The 22,575-nt window shown below is 43.4% G+C and overlaps 1 protein-coding gene across 2 annotated transcripts in view; it reads left to right on the forward strand.

Annotated features, from left to right (window-relative positions):
• CRTAC1 (cartilage acidic protein 1) overlaps positions 1-22,575 on the forward strand; it is a 2,821,007-nt gene that overhangs the window by 837,822 nt on the left and 1,960,610 nt on the right. The gene's annotated exons all lie outside the window — the stretch shown is intronic.

Here is a 22,575-nt window from a genome sequence, read left to right on the forward strand (position 1 = left end):
CATGTGCATTCAGCAATATTGTTTACTTGATTATGTGCATGAAATGTCCTGGATGTGGCTACTATGTTGGGGAAACTAGCCAACCTCTCCATAAACGCATGCACCTCCATCGTCAAAGCATGAAGTATTGTACTAACAAGAGTTCAGTGGGTGGGCATTTTTTAGAAGCTAATCATGCCCTTCTTGATCTGAAGATTGCTGTACTCTGGGGTAATTTTGGGAAGGCAAAGCCAGAAAGACCTATGAATTCAAATGCATGTACATTTTCAATACACTGGCAGGGGGCTTGAACAGACATTGTGGTTTCATTATTCACTAGTCCAACTAACAGACTTTCACCTTTTTCACTCACAGAGATACATGGATCACAACATCCAGACGTGACACCTTCCATCATTTTTTTCCAAAGCCATTCATACACATTCAACTGGTGATGCACCAGCCCCACCAGCCTCTCTAAGGCAATGAATGGTTGTCAGTCTCCCTCCTGTTAGGTGAGAATTGGTGTATTAACACTGTGTGAGACTACACAACACTTATCTGCTTGGTATTAGGTAACTCACCTTATGGTATAGGTCTGCACAACACAAGATGGTAGTGTGACTGAGCAGCCAGGCCTATCTGAAGAGGGGTAAATGTGAGCTGTAGAGCTGCAGCAATGACATTCACAAATACAAGTAGCCAAGTCACACTTACACTCAAGATTTCAGTTATAAATAGTTATTTATGTATTTAACATCGATTTTTAAAAACACGTTCTTTAAAAAGGGCAGGATATGTAACAATGAAATATATTTTAAAATACCTTTCCAGAATCAGCACAAGATAGTGGATACTCTTTCGATATGCTTTTTACACACTTCCTACACCCAGAGTTGAATTCATTCACAAGGACAGCAATGGTATTTATTTATCACTAGTTATACTTTGCAAATTCTGAGGATGCAGAAAGGAAAGGTTAAAGGAAGGAAAAAGGTTAAACAGTTTCTCAGGACATGTGATACTTAAATCTTCCAAAGAAGTCTAGACATGCCTTTCCCAGCACTAAGAGTCTAAAACAAATTACCACCTATGAGGGACAGAAATATCAAAGTCAATGGACAAGAAGAGTCTGCAGGAAGCCAGGACAGCCAAAGTCAATTGGAGCATAGCCTACGGAGCTGAGGCACTTCTTAGATAAAAACAAAAATAAAGTCTTGCACAAAGTCAGAGAATTTTGTAAAAATCACTTGTAGGGTCACAAGCTGTTAAGCCTGTGAAAATCAGAGTTGGTATTCATGCTAATGTAATCCACTGCAAGTCTCAACAGAGAAAATCCCAGCTCAAAAAGACACTGCGGTAAGTACCCCAAGTCTAAACTGAACCTCTGGTTTGAAGAAGAGTGGTCCAGCTGGATTCTGTCCTGTTGCAGCGGTGCAGACCCTGGGTTCCTGAGAATCAGTCATGGAGCCAAGAGGGAGGAGGTCTGAAGGGATCCTGCGGCAGCATTGAGGTCGTCGGCAGCTACAGTGTTTTTTTGGATCAGCAGCACTTCGCAGTTTCAGCACTCGGTAAACAGCACCACCGCAGAGCTCAGATACAGGTTGGGCTTCCTTCACTCCTTGGGTCCTGCACTCTGGTGAAGGTACTCAAGCTCTGGCCATCCTTAGGAGACTCCTGGAGCTTCTGGCTGGATTTCAGACGTTGCACTCAACTACGGATTTCTCAACCCCTGGCACTCGGTTCTTGCAGCAGTGAAGAAGTACAGCCAATCAGGGAAGATGGTCCAGTGGAATGCGTTTCAGGGTTAGTTGGTCCCACTAACCCAAGGGAAGAAGTCGTCCCACCCAGAGCTTCTCTTAGAAAAAGGAGTCTCAGCACAGCAGCAGGGCTTCACTGGGCAACTTACAGGTCCAGGAGGATGAAGCAAGCTTTGTTTCTTCATCAGGTGTTTCTCCCAGTGGTGGACTCTTACTCTAGTCCCTAACTCTTGCCTGTTAAGCAGGTTTCTTCCATTCATGCACAGCCTAGGCTGTCAATCACCAGTCAATTAGGACTGGTTGCATACAAGCATATTAAAAACTTATGTGAATTCTACAGGATTTCTCAGTGACACTTCACTGTAGGTGCAGTGTGTCACTATACAAAAGTAGATGCCTATGGAGTTTATTAGACTCGAAATACAAAGGAAACATAATCCAAATCAGGTCAAAACACATGAGGGAATGGGAAAAGGTTGCACTTACTCCAGGGTTAAAATTAAAGTCCTAAAGTCCAGCAGAAGAGCTGGGGTCTCAAAGGTTGAAGGGAATAGTCACATAAATGAGAATTCTCCCTAACACCTCCAACCCAGCCCCTTCTGCCAAAAGCTTTCCATGGATATTGTCCCTAGTCATACCCCACCCTTTCCTCTTGATTGGGATGTGACACAATCCCAATTGAGTATTTCACACAATGTTACCACACTGGGTCCCAGGCCTAACACATTAACTGGCAGTATGTCACCTCTTTCATACCTCTAGAGGCACAAGCCTGATTTGTTGATGATTGTGCTACCGTTGATTGTGTAAAGGGACTGGCCTGACATACCAAGTTTCAACTGGTCTGCACATACAATGACTGACACCTAATCAAGCCCCCCTGCCTTCCTGAAGCACACTAACATTGTGGGCTGTTTTTTCACTTATTTTCCCTGCTCTCTATGTTGCCCTATATAACACAGTGTACCATTTAGGCCTTGAAGATTGCAATCTTTGGGGGAGTTGAACATCCACATGCCTTTCTGAGCAAAACTACACATCTGGTACATACAGGCACACATAACTGGGTATCTTCAGGAGGGGCTATGAAAGATGCAATGCTGTGATGTTTTCCAAATATTTCATTTCATCTCTGCCTGAGGAAGTGGAGACATTCCACGAAAGCTCACAAATATGCAAAATAAATTATTCTGTTAGCCTAATTAAGGTATGGACTCCTTTTCTTCTGGATCTACATTCTTTTCAACCCTTGGCTAACATGAACTGAACTATACATTATAATTCCTAGTTAAAATCTTTGAAAATATGAATAACTTTGACGTTTCGCCCAAGGTAGATCATACACTGCTCTTCATTTGATACACCTCCTGCATCCCATCTTCTACTTGTATTTAAATGTATAATGGTTACAAAAATTAATTTTAAAAGGTAATGAATACAACGTTTTTAATGAAATTATGTTCAAAGCTATAATTTGGTTTACTTGCAGCAATTTGTTTTCTATGTCAAAGACATTCCGTTGTTAGATGTAATTATTTAGATCCCTATATTTGGACTTGCTAGCACATGAATGATTCAGCTTAGGTATTACTTGTGTCACTTGTTTAATTATGTGTATCTCTTTTATGTAGCTTGATGCTTACAAGCAGAGCATAGCATGTTGAATGGAGAATTAAGTAAGTGAGTTAATGGACCACCGGAATCTTCTCACCCATTAAGTTCCAAGTCAGCTGTTTAGCTCTTAATTGTCCTTTTCGTAGACCCTGGGGCATTATTAGTGATTTATTCGGGTTGATTGTTAGCCCATTTTTTAATATATAAGATTGCAGAGCAACCTATTGCCTTTGAAGCCCCACCGGGGTCTGGTCAATAAGGACCACATCATCCGCGTATAAGAGTCTCCCCAATTTCATATTTGCAAAAGTTGTAGGGAAGCATCTTATGTTGTTAAATTCTAAATCCACATTGGAGATGAAGAGGTTAAAGAGCTACGGGACCATTCGGCACCCCTGCTTTAGACCCTTATTTGTGCTGATGGGTTTAGTTAGTAAACCTGCTCTATTAAGTCTTATTTTTACTGAGGTGTCATGATGACAGTCCTTTCTTGGCACTAGTAATGAATTAGGACAACCCCACTGTAATAATTTGGACCATAATATTGGGCATGAGACAGTGTCAAATGGTTGCATTAAATCAATAAACACAATATAGATGTTCCATTCTTTATTCCTCTCAGTGTGGCACTTTAGCAGATTTATGATGAAGATGTTTAGACTGGTGCCGATGCCTTTTACAAAGCCTGATTGCCAGATGTCTGTGTGGCCCGATGTTCTGGGCCATTCTCGTAGAGGTTTTAATATTAAAGATGCAAAGATTTTTCTGGGGGCATCTAACAAGGCAATGGGGTGATAATTAGTCAGCTCCAACAGGCTACCCTTTTCATGAATAGGAATGATGATGAATTCTTTCCATGAGAGAGGAATCTTCTGAGATGTTATGATATAAGAGAATAGAATTGACAGAAACTTAGCCCAATGATGTATGTCCTCTTTTAGAGTCATATTGCTTAACCTATCCGGCCTGAGGCTCTAGAGCTGGAAGATTTATGAATGATAGAATTTGTAGTAGTATCTATCAAATCCCAGATCCCTTTTGATGTTCAAAGTATAGGAACTGTTTCAGAAGACAGGTCGAAGAATGAACTGAAATAGGAGATCCACATATCCGGCAGAATAGGGCTCATAGTTAGTGACTACTGAGTGGTGTCCAACTGATTTATTAGTCTCCACATCTCAGATGTATTAGAGGATCTTAAAATACCTAGCATCTTCTCAGCGTCATTCCTCCACAGCGTCTTTTCATGACGCTGTAACCAATTGTAGTAGTTTTGTTGATTTTTTTTGTCTTTGAAGTGCTGCAGCTAGCGAGTGGTCAGGTTTTAAGAAGTTAATTGGCTACCTCATGAGTTTCTTTTGGTTGACCACCAGTGCATCATAAACATGCTGATGTAGGGGTGTTCCCTGGCTATTTCCTCTGGACCTCACCTCAAAAGCTTTAAAGAGCCTCAAATAATCTATTATTTCAAGCTTCCCTCAAAATAGGTTTGTCTTACAGTGGAACTTAATTGATCGATCAGGCCATTCAGCTTCTCTGAAGGGATTTTAATTCTATTCCTCCCCATCTTTACTTCCAGGTGTGTAAGGTTGGTATAGTTGTTATTGTTTTCGACTGGCATCAAAGTGGCAGAAAGTAAATTATGATCACTATTTTCCATATGCTCCACTGACAACCTAATTCTTGTAAGCATCATCGCTCCTGAGATACATATATAATCCAACACTTGACCTCCCTGGTTTCCTTTCCTCGTAATCTTCGCAGGAATGTCCCCATTGGGTGTGCCATGGAGAATAATTAGATCTTTTGAATCAACAGTTTGCTTCCACTTGTAGCCTCTTTTTTTCCACGATCGTCCCGCAAAATGAATCATAGCTGAATCATAGCTGATATGATCTCCCCATTTGGCCATACAAACAGAGTTTAGGGCGCTGCATACCACAAACCAAGGATCAGATGATTTTTGTCTGCATTTATCAATCCAATTTTCCACCTGCTCTGGAAAACTGTGGTTCGCCATGCTTGCTGGATTCCAATATAGGTTGAAGATAATCATGATTTTGGATTTGTTTGCATTTCCCATTACCATTTTCCCCACTAGTATTTCAATTAGGGGTGTTGGTGATAATTCCTCCATTAAAGCAAACTGTAGTTGGTTTTTGATTAAGATTAAAAGGCCCAACATAGGCCTTCCCTTGCCCCCTTTAACTGCAGGATTTAAATGGCAAAAATATCCCTTTACTAGTGGTGGATTGCACAACCAGGTTTCCTGGAAGCAGAATATATCATGTTCCTTAATATTATTGCCCCCGTTAAAGAAAAGATGCATAAATCCCATAGTGTTCCAAATCGCAACCGTGAGGGGCTTTAGCTCAACAGATATCGCGGCCTACGGCATTTTGATTTTATCTCCCACAAGCCCCATCATCCACTTCGATTTTCTTCTGGTCCATTTGATTTCAAGCTATGATCTTCCTTTCTCGGAGATCTTCTGTCTCTGTCTGACCGCTTAGTACAGAGGCTTCATCTAGAATATATGTGGTGGTAGCCTTCCTTGTCTTCTCTCCTACTGCTCCTCCTATCTTGGTCTTTCCTTTGACTCGAGGATCTGCGTGCAGCAGATCTGTTTGGTGACCACCTACGTTGATTAACTGTCCTTGCTAGTCACTGATGGTTATAATCATCCCTAGCAGTGCTATATCATACTTTTGGTGGACGTAATGTAGTTTTCTGCTCTGTAAGATGAAACCAGAGAGATCTTAATTGGATGGGTTCTTGTTTTAGGAGTTGAGTTGTCAGTCGTATTGTAGGATATATAAGTACTCTGTCTGACCAATAATCATCCACAAACTCGACAATGGCCAGGTCATTTGATGTGAGGTGTCTTAGTGAGGGCACGTGATGAAGTAGTCTTATGACATTTGCTCTGTTGAGAATCAAACCGTCCATTTCTGGAATCATCCTTTCCAGCAATAGGCCGTCTTGGCAGTCACATTTTTTCACCCTCTCCGAACCTCGTTTTTTTATCCCACCCTTCTCTCTCATCTTGTTTCAATTTCTCCTCTTTCTGGTTGGTCGACACAGATGTTTTAAGGGCAAGATTCGATATGGCTTATCATCTTCTGTTACGAGTTTCTTTTTCTCTTCCGTCAGCTTCTCCTGACGGTCTTGTAGGGGTATTGCCTTGAATATCTCCTTATGTTCATTTTTTGGAGCATGAGCTTCCCCCTTATTTTCCAATAGATTCGGGGGTACCATTTCGATGGCCTTGGCGGTTTCTGCCACCTTGAAATGATTTTTTGGCAGTTGTTGAATTCCATCTGATTGCCATAAAACACAGGGAGTCTTTTGTTTTATCACAGGGTCTTGCTCTTTCTCTAGAAACCAATTAACACTCTGTCCTTCAATGTGTAAGTGGGTAGAGCCCTTTGGTTTCCCATGCCATTCAGTCTTTTTGTTTAATTCCATAGTCATTTAATTCCTCATCACCAATAGACTCCTCCTCATCTTCTTCGCCAGTAGCTTCATCCACAGTATGATCAGCGATTGAGTAGGTCGATAGGTCCAGTAGATCGATCGAATGGGTACCCATTTTTTTCATTCAGCGCCTGCTCTTGGTCCTGCCTAACTGTGGACTCTTGATGGTTGGACTCTAAGTGTTCTTCTCTTATATCTTGCTCCTGATGTTGTCTATTAAGATTCCCTGATGGTAGTGAACTAGCATTTTGAACAGTTTGCGATGTATTTTTTTTTTTATTCTCTTCTTGTTTCTTGAGGCCTTTGTTAATATGTACAGTAATGTGACTCATGAACTTCTTTACAGCCATAGCGTTCTGCTTAGTGGATGGTCTCTGATTTTTTAGTTTTTGTGTGGAGGGCATATTTTGACAGTAGGGTGAGTATCCAAATCCTTTTTTCTTTGGTCTTTTTTCAGTTTGTCCGAACCATTGTCTAATTTTGATTCTAGCCTTATGGTTCCTTTAGTAAAAATTGGACATAGTTGTTTTTGAGGATTTTGAAGTTGGACCAGCTGGCCTCTCAACTCATCTCTCTGATTTGCCAGTACCCGGACGTCCCATTGCAGTACTTGTCCTGAAGTCATTTGTTCAATCAGAGTTTTCGATATCTTCTCCACAAGATCTATTGGCTTTCCTGTCGTTTTTGCCAAACCATCTCCCACCCTCGAGTTCAACGTGACTTCTGGCAATCTGTACTCTATAGAGTCAAATGGGTTGCTAGTTAACTCTACTGATTTCTCACTCAGCCCCCTTATATCCACTGGGTCTAAGTGTCTTGACAATCGCCGACCTTCTTTTTCTTTAATTAGGGGGTCTAGAATAGAGTGGAGTAAAGCTCAACTTTTGCCTGTCTTGCATCCATATCTTTTTGTATCGCAGTAGCAAAAGCCTCCACAAAGATCACTTTGGATGTCAACATGGCCAATACTGTAGTTTTTTCCTTTAGTTGATCTGCTACTTGTTCATGCAATTTCATGAACGGCGCCAAGATTGATGTTAATGGTGTGATAATTGAAAAGTCTTTGTCCAAGTTTACCAGACTTCCTTTCTCATCAGTTGTACCCTTATAGTCAACCTTCTCAGTTTGAGTAGAAGCTTCCTCACGCAAAATGATATTTTCTTGGGAGAGTCGAATCAGTTAATCTTGTATTGGTTTGGCCTTCACCACCTAGAGGCAGACAGACTCGATCTTTACCTTCAGGGCACGAGATGTTACATTGTTTTTTTAAAGTATTCCTAGATGCAGAGACCCCCTGTTTTCCTTCTGTTGAAGTCAAATTCTGTGTGACTGGAAAGTGGCTCGATAGGTCATCTAACTGACCTTCTTCTATTTCCAGTGAGGAGGCAGTCTCAAGCAAGAGCTGGCCCGATACCTATACTCCTTGGTTTCCCCTAAATCTTACCATGCCTAGATGGAATGGTTGAGAGTTGGGGAACCAATATGTATCATCATGGTCTGGAATCAGCTTTGAAAGACTTCTTGGCTTCCAAATAGTTTTTTATGGGAGTTGGTAAAGCATAGGAAGCTGCTTTCTAAGGGGAACGTGACAAGCTTTCACTTTGCCACCTGCCATCAGGCAATGTTTCTTTGAACATGGTACAGACTCTGAACCATCCTGAGCAAAGTCTCCAAGACTGTAATTCCTCGACACCCCCATCCCTAGCCCCTTGTCAGCAGATGATTCGGAATGTTGAAACTTGTAAAGCCCACATGGCTTTTATTTACATGAAACCATCAGCCCCCCAGATTTCGTAGGTGTTTTAGAGACTTCCCCCTGATTGGGGAGCAAAATTAGGTGAAGTGATGAAGGTAAGAGTTGATTAAGTTTCAGAAGCAGTTTTGAAGTATGGCATTGGCTCGCCCTTATGATGGACATTTCCCCACGCCATTGCAATTGTAGGGCTCACCAAAATTGGTGTTTTTGGCATTATAACAGGGTCAGTTTGTGCAAATATTTTATGTGATGCATGTAACATGTCCATGTCCATGTCCATATCCAAAGATGCAGAAGTTGGAATTGGAATTGAAGTTGGTATTTGTGTTATTGATGCTGATGCTGAAGCAATTTCTTCAAATGTTCTCTCCATTGTCAGCATTGTCGGCACCGCCTGCATGTGAGGGGACACAGTTGTAGCAGTGATAATGACTTTCACAGAGTTGAACGGACATGGGCAAAGGTGGCTGCTACTGCCGAGATCACTCACCTCAAGTCCCGTATTCTGGTCCTCCTTCCGGTCATAGTAATTCCCCAACAGATGCTCCATGATTTTGGGACCAACCTCGATCACACCCGGTGAAAAGCCATCACAGGTGCGAGAGTCATTCTGCCAATCTGATGTTTCCATATGCTCTGAGCTTGTCAGGAGAAATTGAGGAAGTTTGTTATATGATTAAAAAATGAGCGCTCAGGCCAAAATGCTCCACTGTGGCCGAACACTCGGCCAAACACTCTGCCACAATCCGCTAGTGGTGGGTATTATGTACTGCAGGCTCCTCTTTTCCTCCAGAAGCAGCAGGTATGGACAGAGTAAAAAGACTCTGGTAAACGCAACACAGCACGGCTTTAGGAAACTGGAATTAGTAGACTTGCCACACTTGGCCAAACACTCCACCACATATACTGTGGTCTGTTCTGGGACTTATTATTACGTCTTTTGTTAGTTTTGTCATATTGCACTAGAGCTAACATGAAACAGCCCAACTGTGAAAAAGAATGAATGGTTTCATAGTGCACATCTTCAAGCAACCTAAATGAACATGTTAGAACAGCTCTGACTCACATTATATAAGCATGGATGGCCCAACATGAGATCTGTCTCAATGATGACAAGACAGAGCTCCTCATCCTTGGTCCCCAACAGAGACTGAATAAGCTCGACCCACGGTTCAAAACCTTCGATATTGATGGCAACTCCATCAAAGTCTCTAAAGACACCAAAACTCTAGGTATACATCTCGATTCCACGCTCTCCCTCAATAGACAAACCAATGCGGTTGTTGTTGCCTCTGCTTACACATGCAAGCTTATTACAGCCTGCCGCCCCTTCCTCACTACACAGAACTGCATTACTCTGGCCAGGGCATTGGTTATGTCTAAACTTGATTACTGAAATACACTATATCAAGGGACTAACCAACGCAACCTCAACAAACTCCAGGTCACCCAAAATAATGCTATTAGAGCGGCCCTCAACATCCCCAGATCTGCACTCATCTCTGAAACTAGGAAGAGTCTACACTGGCTCTCAGTTACCCAACGGATCTCACTGAAATCCCTTGCACTCACACACAAATGTGTAAATAATCAAGCACCCATATACCTAGCCTCTCGATTCTTTCAGCATGCACCCACCCGGTCACTCAGATCAGCCCAAACACATTGCCTAACCATTCCCAGTTACAAACTCCAGAAAGCAGGTGGTGTTAGTTTCCCTGTTCTATCCTCCAAACTATGGAACTTTCCACTCACCACCAGATCCATATCTTCTCCAACCTTATTCAAAACAAAGAGCCAAGCTCTGGATATCTACCACACTGGACTAACCACCACTCAACCCGATACTCCACAATCTTCTTCTCACTCCTGACAACTACCTCCGGCCTATTGCACTTCCATGTACTTTATTTATTGCATCACTCTGTACATGTATACTGCCTGTATTCTAATGTAACTATAACCTGTGCCTTAACTGTAATGACAACCATTTCTTAACTGTACCTGCCATTGCTTTGTTGGATGCCTTTGGGCCTGGTGTGCTATACAAATAAATAAAATACACATACACACGCACTATCCTTACCCTCTTCATATAGGAATCGCGGAGCTGCCCAGGTATGTTTTCCTTCCCTCCATCATTGCTCCACCCAGGGTTTATCACAGTGCTCATTGACCTCATGTGGTTCTTTGTTCCCCATCATTTCTCCACTCAATGGCTCCATACAACCCTTCAACGCCCCCTTTGCTCTGGCACTGTGGGGTGGCTGAGACAGTGGATAGCTAAATATCAGCCCAGCACATTCAAAACCAGTCCTCATTCATCCTCCAGTGTGCCTTGTGCCTCATTATCACTTTGTCCCAATATCACTCCTATACCCAGTGCTCATATTCTCATTGTGACCCACAAGCGCCCCTTGCACACAACTGTTATCCTTACACACCCACAGTCATTTGCACACAGTAGCTCTCCATGCATCCCTCAGATTTTCCCTGCTGTAGCATACTTAGTTGTTAGCAGTGTCCCTTGTACCACTGTTTTCCTTGCTATAGGTCTGCGCCTTGTGCTCCCACGTGCCCCTTTGCCACATGTAAGAGTGTCGAAGAAGGGCGGTGACACAAATCTGGTCGGTACCATTTAATGTGTTCAAACGTGTGATGTATTCTGGTAATTAGAACTTGGTTTGTTATATTTCAGATCTGCAACTATGCCATTGTATATCGACGGGGAAAACGACCCAGATGAATGTTATGTCTATTGGACTTTTGAGACTATGAGAGGTTCTTGTCTAAGGTTTACTTAATTTTAATCTGTTCCCTCTTCTTCTTTTTCTATTTTTTCTATTTGTTCTTTTGTACAGGCTTTGTTTGGAGTATTTCCGAACTGTGGACTACAAAATAACATGTTGTTGTAAGCATGCATTTGCACATATTAGAAGTAAACAAACGTCTTTTTGCTCAATTTAAATGTGTAGACGTGAACATTGCAAGGAACTCATTTTGATTGACTTATTTTCCATAGGATTTTCTTAATTTCTTTTGGATACTAGATTGGAACTGTGAAAATATGACCCAAGAGTAATAGGAGCGTCATCTGTTAAATTAATTTACTTAAGGTCTTTGTTTTTATTTTTTGTACTAATTCCTGATGACGTTTTTCAATGATCGGATTTCTTAATTTTGTTTTTCATTTTATTTCTATCTATTTTATAGTTTTGGAGTTGAAATTGTGTAATGTGATCTCATGTATTTTTTTTGCTGTTCTTCCTTTTCCTCCTCTCTTCAGTCTGCTTTTTCACTTGGAATTTACATACTAAATTTAGAATTAATGTAATGACAATGATTGATCTATCCAATGTGTTTGCCTTGAAAAAGCAGAGAGGGTGAAACTGATGGCCATGAAATTGGCAGAGTGCTTATATTGACTCACTCATACTAACACACGCACACCATTAATGCCTTGATTAACTATTTTTTTCTATATCCTGTATTACTGATTGTAAAATGTAACATTGGAAGTTGTGTTTGTTATTTGAGAAGCACTTCCATTTGGGATACACATGCTTTTGTACTATGTTTTGGCTGCAGGTTGTGGGCCATTTCCTTAGTATAGCAGCTCTCCTTCCTCTAAGGTGAAATAGTGGTGCAGGCAAAGTTGCACTGACAACAGTTTTCTTACAAAGGTGGCATGGTTTTGGTTATAGACTTGTATCTCTGTGTGAAAAAGCTCCTTACTATCCCTAACTTCTAAGAGGGGTTTCCCTGCCTCAAAACGAATACTAAAAGGATCTGTCTAAATGTCCATCAACATAAATTCCACTGTCTGGTGTTTCCCTTCTCCTTCTTCTTGGGAAATGTTCAAAAGATTGTTCTCTCAAATCAAAGTTACCGGTGGGAATGACTCCCTGCCCATGGCTTGTGGGTTTCGCCCAGTCTTTGAAGAACATTACCTCTAGGAGAATGGCTCCCTTCTCCTTGTGTGGCTCACTATACTCTTAAATAGAACCAAGAGCAATGACTCCCTTCCCCTGCTTCTTGATCTCCTCTCTCAGTTCAGGTCCAAGAGAATGCCTCAATTCTCTTGGCATATTTTTAGGCACAGTTCAACACATGGCAAGGGGACTGACTCCCTTCCCCTGGCTTCTTCACTTCTAGACTCAATTCCGAACAAAGAGAATGCCTCCCTTCTCTTGGTATGCATTGGTACAGTTCGGCAACGGTCCGGGGCAAATGACTCCCTTCCCTGGGGTCTCCAGTTCAAGACTCAGTTCAGGAACAAGAGGATGCCTTCTCTTGGTATGCTTTGGTACAGTTCAAAACAAGGCTAGGGTGAATGTCTCCCTTCCCCTGGTGTCCTTATCAGAACTCCTGATTTGGTACAAGAAGAATGATTCCCTTTTCTAGTATGACTTGATATATTCCTTTCTCAATGCTTTCAACTTCACTCACACTTTTCCACTTTGGCTGGTTGTCAACACAGTACCAGATCTTGTCAGGGTCCTAGACACTTCTCTGATGGTCAGTGGTTTTCCTTCTCACTCTTTAACAATGAAGATTTCCGTGGATGCTTTGCATCTACAAGTTTGGGTCCCAGAACATTCTCTTGTGGTCAGTGGTTTTGCTGCTCCCACTGTAAAGCGGAATATTTCCTCTAATGCTTTCTGGTTATAAGTTTTGGTCCCATACACTTCTCTGGTGCTCAGTGGTTTTCAGTCTCCCACTATAGCGAGGAAGATTTCCTCTGATGCTTTCCATTTCTAATTTTGGGTCCCAGGCCCTACTATCGTATTCAGTGTTTGTATGTGTGCCACTGGGACGAGGAAGTGTTTTCTGGATGCTTCCCATGTCTTTAGCTCGTTTCATGTCCCCACCGGTCCTCTGGTGCCCACTTTTACCTGTAGGCGGGGTCAGGCACTCTTCTGATTCTTCCAGGGATGGGTCTTTAACTCTGCTGCTTTCAGGTGCCTTCTCTTTCAGATGGTGGTCTCTGCTGCATTCTCATGTTTCTCCCACTTTTGCAGTCTCTGCATCTCTGTGAGACCCGTTGATCCACCTGGCCAAGATTACGCCACTGCTCTTCTTTTCAGAATGGGCAGAGGGGTTTAATCCTGCAGTCTTCCTGATGGACTCTTGCAGCGTCTCACCAGCATCTGCTTCTCTGCCTGTTTCTGTCGGGATTCGAATCACCCAGGTTCCTCGCTTCTCGAAGGCAACATCAAGTCCACCTTCAGATTCCTTTATGTATTACTGGTCCCACATCTGCCTATCATCAACACCTGTAGTGCATGGTCGAGGGGCTCTCTTTGTAATTCCGGTGAGACACCTTGTGACAGTACCTGAAGGTGTAATCTTCATTCTTCTGATGTTCTTCCTCATCCTCGTTAGTTGGATTCATCACTATGACAACAATACATATGTTTGCTCTGAAAGGAAGTATTTGAGGTGGAGTGTAGAACTAGGAAATGTGTGAGGGTGATGATTTTCCAGAGCTGCACCACAGGTGGTCGTCCTTCTCCCTAGAGAGGGAGTTCATCCCTGTAAGGTTCTCCCATATTAAACCACTTCTAGGGAGACTCACCTCACTAGCCTCATGAGAAGGGGCTCCCCCTTGGGGAGAAGTGACGACACCTTCTGATTTGTCAAACACAATATTAATTGCCTTTGCAATTATTTGTGCATATCCGCCTCACACTGCTGCATGCAGCACAGCCTCCACAGTGCTCCTTCCACCTCTCAAGGGCCTCACTGCTCCTAGCATCAAAAGTGCTCTCCTTGCATACATTGCAGTGTTTCTCGCACCCCGCCAGAGCCCTTTGCACCTCTATTGATCCTTGCTTCCCCTCATTTCCAAAAGCTGGCTGCATGCTACCTGAGCGTCTTGTGTGCACTGCTTAGTTGGGCTGCCTGTGCCACATTTGCACATCTCCCCTTCGTGCTAAGCTTAACCCCATGGTCCTTGTGTGCCATCCCTGTTTTAATTGTGCACCAGAAATCGCCTTGCACCTCGAATATTCCTTGAAAAGAAATATTCCTTGTCAGCTGTAGTGCTCCTTGTTCTGGTGCACTCCCTGCGTACTCTCTGTTCCTCCCATTCTCTCCCCACTATTGATGCTCTACCAGCGAGTATTCCATCCCTATTCCGCGCGCTGGTGTTTCCCGATCTGGAACCCCTTGTAGTCTTTTCTGTAAAGTTATCCGCATTGTGCCTCTTGGGTCTCCAGACCAATTTCTCGCAACCCTTCAAATTCCACATACACTTTCTGAGAGCAAGTTTGAAGAGGTTTCTTTTTTTTAATGAAACCTTCCATAAGACTCTCTGCTGATGAACCCCTGTATTACTGGAACGTCCAAGGCATGATAGGACATGGCTCGTTGCATGGTGTGATGAAAGATGCGTATACCCCACAACTTTATCTTCCGGCGCTGTGCATCTCAGAGATGCAGGGGGCCCCAGTTACCCAAATTACATTTGATGCAGACACGTGTGCTGAAGACTGCTGTCGAATCTTATTTCCAAAACAATGTTGACGAGCTACAGAGATGTCCGTTCCTTCAAACATCATGTTTAGAATGACAGATGGAGACAACAACCAATGTCGCTATGGACGCGCCTCCATCTGCATAGAAGCTCAATAATGCTTCTGTGGAAATAATGCCCGTGGGCACATGTATGCGTGCTAGCACTTGCTCTTCACTTGCCATGCTTCTGTGGAGATAATGCCCCCGGGCGCATGTGTGCGTGCTAGCACTTGCTCTTCACTTGCCATGCTTCTGTGGAGATAATGCCCCGGGGCGCATGTGTGCGTGCTAGCACTTGCTCTTCACTTGCCATGCTTCTGTGGAGATAATGCACCGGGGCGCATGTGTGCGTGCTAGCACTTGCTCTTCACTTGCCATGCTTCTGTGGAGATAATGCCCCGGGGCGCATGTGTGCGTGCTAGCACTTGCTCTTCACTTGCCATGCTTCTGTGGAGATAATGCCCCGGGGCGCATGTGTGCGTGCTAGCACTTGCTCTTCACCTGCCATGCTTCTGTGGAGATAATGCCCCGGGGCGCATGTGTGCGTGCTAGCCCTTGCTCTTCACCTGCCATGCTTCTGTGGAGATAATGCCCCGGGGCGCATGTACGCGTGCTAGCCCTTGCTCTTCACTTGCCATGCTTCTGTGGAAATAATGCCCGTGGGCACATTTGTGCGTGCTAGCACTTGCTCTGCACTTGCCATGCTTCTGTGGAAATAAAGCCTGTGGGGGCATGTATACGTATTAGCCCTTGCTCTTCACTTGCCATGCTTCTGCCCTGCAGGGGAAGACTCTGTAGTCGAGTATGCCCTTTTATTTTACACATATTTGGGCAGTTTCCTTTTTTCTGTGGTTTTTTACCTCTTCTGCCCCATTTGGCTTCCACAGTCCACCCTGAAGCAGTATGCCAGTTACCCTTGTGTTATTTCAGCTAAACTGTGATTTTAAAGCAGCATAAAATTACAAATATGACGTGTTACTACAGAACCCAATCCGGACTTGATTCTTAAACAGTAATTCTTCTGAAAAAAAGGGGGAGCGGTGCGCTTGTCGCTGTATTCAGAAAGGTGACCTGCTAATTTCTGTAAATCTGTATTGACTGGCACTTCCGTGGGCTGTCAATGAGTGGATACATAACAATAAAACAACTACAGGCTGTGAGTCCCTCCTCACATCTCATCTGTCCCGATCATCACCTCCCATAACAATAGTTTCAGCTTATAAGCAGCGCTCTCAGCACCATCTAATAGCAAAACTAAAAATGCACAATGAAACAAAATCAGGAGCAAGGAGTGTTTTTGTTTTCTGAAAATTGGGATGCCAATGTGAAATGTGCAGGAGTGTCCTCTCACACTGCCTGATTCTGCCTATGAGGGTGTGTCCTCTCACACGGCCTTATTCTGCCTATGAGGAGGTGTCCTCTCACAATGCCTGATTTGTGTACTTGTGTACATGAGGGGGTGTCCTCTCACACTGCCTTATTCTGCCTATGAGGGGGTGTCCTCTCACACTGCCTGATTCTGCCTATGAGGGGGTGTCCTCTCACACTGCCTGATTTGTGTACTTGTGTACATGAAGGGGTGTCCTCTCACACTGCCTGATTCTGCCTACAAGGGGGTGTCCTCTTACACTGCCTGATTCGTGCACTTGTGTACATGAGGGTGTGTCCTCTCACACTGCCTAATTCTGCCTATGAGTGGGGTGTCCTCTTACACTGCCTGATTCGTGTACTTGTGTACATGAGGGGGTGTCCTCTCACACTGCCTGATTCGTGTACTTGTGTACATGAGGGGGTGTCCTCTCACACTGCCTGATTCTGCCATTCTGTCTATGAGGGGGTGTCCTCTTACACTGCCTGATTCGTGTGCTTGTGTACATGAGGGGTGTCCTCTCACACTGCCTGATTCTGCCTATTAGGGGGTGTCCTCTCGCAGTGCCTGATTCTGCCTATGAGGGGGTGTCTTCTTACACTGCTCGATTTGTGTACTTGTGTACATGATGGGATGTCCTCTCACACTGCCTGATTCTGCCTATGAGGGTGTGTCCTCTTACACTGCCTGATTCGTGTATTTGTGTACATGAGAGGGTGTCCTCTCACACTACCTGATTCGTGTACGTGTGTACATGAGGGAGTGACCTCTCACACGGCCAGGTTCGTGTACCTGTGTACATGATGGGATGTCCTCTCACACTGCCTGATTCTGCCTATGAGGATGTGTCCTCTCACACTGCCTGATTCGTGTACGTGTGTACATGAGCGAGTGTCCTCTTACACTGCCTGATTCGTGTACTTGTGTACATGAGGGGGTGTCCTCTCACACTGCCAGATTCTGCCTATGAGGGGATGTCCTCTCACACTGCCTGATTCATGTACTTGTGTACAAGAGGGAGTGTCCTTTACACGGTCAGATTCTATGACAAGACAGGAGGCTCATACTATGCAATACAATCTTTACTCTGAAACCACAGCAGCAAAGAAAAAAACTTTTACAAACAAAAAAGTTGTAAAGAACAGAACTAAAGAGAGTTCAATGTCAATGTAAGGGAGCTCCCCAATCCATCATGGAGGACAGGTCATGCCCTGCAGGAGACCAATGAGCAGGGACCCTTCCTTATATAAGTCCATTACTCTAATCCCAATTCCTCTTTCTTTGCTGCTGACACCACAGCTAAGTCAACCCTTTCAGTTGTGTCTTGCATGTTAGTCAGTAGTAGTCCTTAATATTATGTTAAGGTCTTAATTTATATACATATGCATGTATTTGGTGATTATATTTCAGTACCTTTATTATGTATTGGAAGTTTTACTGATTGGGTACATTATATCTGAGAGGCCGCGTGCGGCCGTTGCTTTGTTTATTGGTGTCTTTGGTTAGTGTGTGTTCTCACACTGGGTATATGTTGGCTGCTGCCTCCTACGAGTGATATTTGTCACAATGTATCAAGCGTTCATGACATTTTGAAAATTTATGTTGAGGGTGAAATACGCTCTCGCTTGTAAACCTCTGGGGTTTAGAGCGTAATATGTTAAAACACGTGTGCGGCAGTCGAGCTGAAACTGCTGCTCCAGACCTGGCGCACACGTGTTGCTTTTCTTTCATTGTGAGCCTCGTGATTTATGAGGCGTTTGTTCGTGTGGACCCGTTGTGCGCCGGGCAGTACAAAAGCTGTTAAGCTTCAGGCCGGCGCGCACGGAGTCTTTCGTTTTCTTTCTTTTAGCCTCGTGTTTAGTGAGGCGGTTCTCCTCGCGCACCGGGGAAAAGGCAGCTCATGTGGCACAGCAGGCAAACTCTTCGCCTGCAAGTGGGTCGGCCAGGGTTCAAGCCTTGAATGCGGACTGTATCTGCAAAACACACCAGAAAATATTAATGCTAGTTTTCTTTTTTTCTTTTCTTTTACCCCTTCATTTATGAGGCAGTGGGCCTCCTTGTTTGTTTTCTTTGTATAAACGCCTGGGAGAGGGCTTGCCTGCCTATTATGGTTCTGTCACGCACTAAAAGGTCTGACAGAAGCTGCTAAAGCTTCAAACCCAGCGCGCACGGCCTTGTGGGTTTATTTTGCAAACACTTCAGTGCAGTTACAAATAATAAACAAAACAAAACAAGATGCCTGGAAATTCCAGGTGCTGTAGCCTATTGGGCTTGCCTGCCCGGTTTGGTCCCACATGAGCTCTGTGTTCTTGGTTTAGTAAAGCTTCTGTTTTGTTCTGTAAACTGGATAGCTCAATGATGATGTTGCCTGTTTCTCATACCAGAGGACTTGGGTTCGGTCCAGTACACATTTTATTTATTTATTTTAATGTATATACATTTTGTAATTCCATTTTTTAAACAATGTGGTTTTTAGCATTATCTGACAATAGTCTGCCCGCTCAAGGGCCGGATGCACTACCAGACTGCAGTTTTCTTTAGCCGCTGCACATGGCATAAAGGGTTACCTTCACTGTAGGGGCCATAAACCTGCTTGGTGCAGGCTTTGCCTGTGTTGTTCTGTGAGATAGACCCCTTGTGTACTGCTGGTTCCACACCCTGCTCGGGTGAGCAGTTTGAGGTACACTTGCTCAGTGTATTCCTCCCTTAAGGTCGGCAGCTTTGTTTAGGTGCTGCATATGGCATGGGTGATTTCTTTCACTGGATGGGAGCCATAAACCTGCTTGGTTGCAGGCTTGCCTGTGTTCTTCTGCGAGGTAACCCCTCGTGTACTGCTGGTCCCACACCCTGCTCGGGTGAGCAGTTTGAGGTACACTTGCTCAGTGTATTCCTCGCTTAAAGTTGGCAACTTTGTTTTTTGTGCTGAAGTTATCATGCCCTGCTCGGGCGAGCAGATGGTGGCACAATTGCTCAGTGTATTCTTCCCTTAAGGTCGGCAGTTTTTGTGTAGGGGCTGCATATGGCAGATGTCATTATTGTTTTTCTGAAAGCATGCCATAACCTGCTCGGTTTCAGGCTTTGCCTGGAGTCTACTTCGAGGTGCTCCCTCGTGTACTGCTGGTTGCCACACCCTGCTAGGGTGAGCAGTTGAGTGTGCACTTGCTCAGTGTACTCTTTGCTAAACAATTTGTTTAAGTGTTGACTGGAACCCATTTGCGTTTTTCAGAATTGTCAGTGGCCCGGATAGCTCAGTAGGTATCAGCTTCTATAAGGGCCGGGGGTTCGGACCCCTGTGAGGGCTTAACCCCTCTTCCTTGGATATTTTATATTATTTATATATTTTATATTATTTATTTATTAAGTACTTTAAAGAAAAGACTGTGTGGAGGTTGTTGTAAACAGACCCATGTGGGGGATTGTACCTTCCTCTCTAGCCATCACGCTGGTGTTAACCTTCGTCTTTTAGTTAAAAATTCTGGCACCCTTTACCTTAGTTAGTTTCAGGACAACTCAGCCCTTCCTTAGGTTTGCTTTCCCCGATATCAATTGCTCCACCCAATACCTGTGCTGATTAAGCTGCAGTATTTTTTCTCTCATCATGAGGAAGAAAAAGATGATGCGTTATGCCTCTATTGAGGTCTTCAAGGCTTTAGGCTCTCTTTAGTGGAGACTTGTTTTACCTTACTATTTGTCCCATTGGACATTCATTATTCAATTGGACTATTGGTGGAGTCAGGGTCAGCTAGAGGGTAACTGTTCAGTTTTGTTGCATGGTAAGTTGAGCAACCACGTTCTACTTGGATGGAGTATTTGGAAACACTTGATGGTATCAGATAGACGTGTTGGCAAATATAACTTTATGACGCCAGCCCATGGTTTTTCCTCCCAAAAGCTTGACCTGTGGTTCAGCTAACCTTCTAACAGTGTGTTGCAATTTCTCCTCTGCTAGTGGAGTTCAAGCAGGTTTCTGTACCCTCAAGAGAGTTGCTTAACCTCTTTTGTTATATTTATTTTCTACAGTGCAGCGAATAGAGTGCTGGTTTTCACATCCTTGCTGACCCTACTGATACTGGTTCCTAATTTGGAAAGGTCTAAATCAGTCTTTTATCCTGCTGAGATCGATAAGTGAACACCTCACACCACACACTGTTCTTATTACTGATAAGCACCACTTGTATACCTGAGGATTGTAGTACTATATAAGTGCTTTTGATATGTACAATGTGCTTAATTTTTCCTTCCCCTGATTCCCTTAGTGGCCAGTCAGCCTCACACGAATACAGAGACTCGAACCTCAGGGTTTGAGGGGACAGTGGTCCCAGATTTCTTTCACAACCTTTTGTTTACGGGGCATTGATGATTATCCCAGAGTTCTTTCCCCCTCGTTCCCCTTCCCGCCATCCCTGGGGGAGATTGCATCATGATATACACCTCTTGGAATAGCTTCCAATGGTTTCTGTTTTCCTTTTTACAGGAGTTCTGGCTTGTGACCAGTGCAGACTCGCACTGAGCATTTCCCTCCCGTCAGTTACTTTAGTTTGTGCTAATTCCTGGTATTTCTATAGGTTAAGCGGAGCCCGTCCACGGTCAGTGGATTGGTCAGAAGTGCAAGAGTGCATTTTTTTCTCCTAAGGGTGTAAAGCGGGGCTTTATTGTGGTCCTTAGGGTAGCCTTCTTAGGGGTTGCAAGGTTTTTCCCTTGGATAAGTGGGGGAGGGTTCTCCTCCTTTGGGAAGGCTCAATATCCCTTGGAGGGATAGAGGGGTCTGGAAGTGATACTCATCTCCCATACAAGTTATTACGACCCTCTACCACGATGCGTTCCAGCGTCTCTACATTAGCTATCAGAGGGTGTCTGCCAGTGCGATTCCCACAGGGCTGGGAGATATATATATATATATATATATATATATATATATATATATATATATATATATATATATATATATATATATATATATATATATATATTTAGTTAACAACTTGATTCTCCACAGGAGTTTGTTTTTGTAATAATGAGCCAGCTCGGGGTGCTGTGAGCTTCAAGGATCTTCAAATTGGCTGAAATAGAGCTTACACCTCTTCTGGTGTGCGACTTCAGTTTAACTGTTTAGTGATCAGTTCTTTGCAGTTTAGAGTCTTGCTAAGACTTTGGAATTAGGAGTTCTCCTTCGGTTAGTTTTTTGATCCTCTAGGGGATTTATCAATCAGGGAGGAAGGAACAAGGTTCAAACACTGGGCATATCTACAAAAGGGTTTACATATCACTATAATGATAATGATTGGTTGTAAGATACATTTGTTTTTTCTCCTTGCCAAGTTTGGCCTCTTAAGGGTCAGGTTTTTAAATCCCTGCCTTTTGTCCTGGTAGAAGAGTAGTTCTTCTGTTTGTGAGATCTGAAAGTCTCCTTGTTGGCGGTTTGACAGGTTTAGCTTCTCAGGTGGATCCCCTCTCGGCCATTCTGCTTCTGCCTCCAGAAGACATTCTTCCTTAGTATACACGTATGTCTAAAGACTATTGTGGGTTAAATCTATTGCTTTTCTGCTCCGCTCAGGATGGTCGTCCTATTACCATTTAGTAAAATGACTTTTACTCCCATTTTACCTTTTATGAAGATTTGTCTTTTCCACTTGGTTCCCCAGTGTAGTTTTTGTGACATGCTTTGTTTCTAAGGCAATATCTTCCTTTAGCGCATGGGATGGAACCTACAAAACTTTCACCCCTTTGGGGTACTTTTCTTTATCTCCAGGAGAGCTAGATGTTTATTTTCTTTGGTTTGCTATATAGGTTCCCAAAGATGGTATGAATTTTAGTGTTTTAAATGTTTGATTGGACAGCAGAGGCGTTTATTTCAGTTGGGTTTTTTTCCTAACCTATTAGAATAAGAAAACTTTGTTCAATGTTTTTCCCCTCTTTTAACCAGTTGGTTTTGGTGGCCTGTAAGGAACGCTGGAATTAGCACATCTTCCTGTTGTTTTTTCCTGCAGTTGATTTGTCTATGCCTTCTAAGACAGTTATTCGGGCAGCCTAGTCTTGGGCAATTCTCTTGCGGTCAGCTGATTGACTTAATGAAAGCATTTAAAACATTTTTCTTCCCTATT

The sequence above is a fragment of the Ambystoma mexicanum genome, chromosome 8 (assembly GCF_040938575.1).
Source record: "Ambystoma mexicanum isolate Mex_15411 chromosome 8, UKY_AmexF1_1, whole genome shotgun sequence".
NCBI lineage: Eukaryota > Metazoa > Chordata > Amphibia > Caudata > Ambystomatidae > Ambystoma > Ambystoma mexicanum.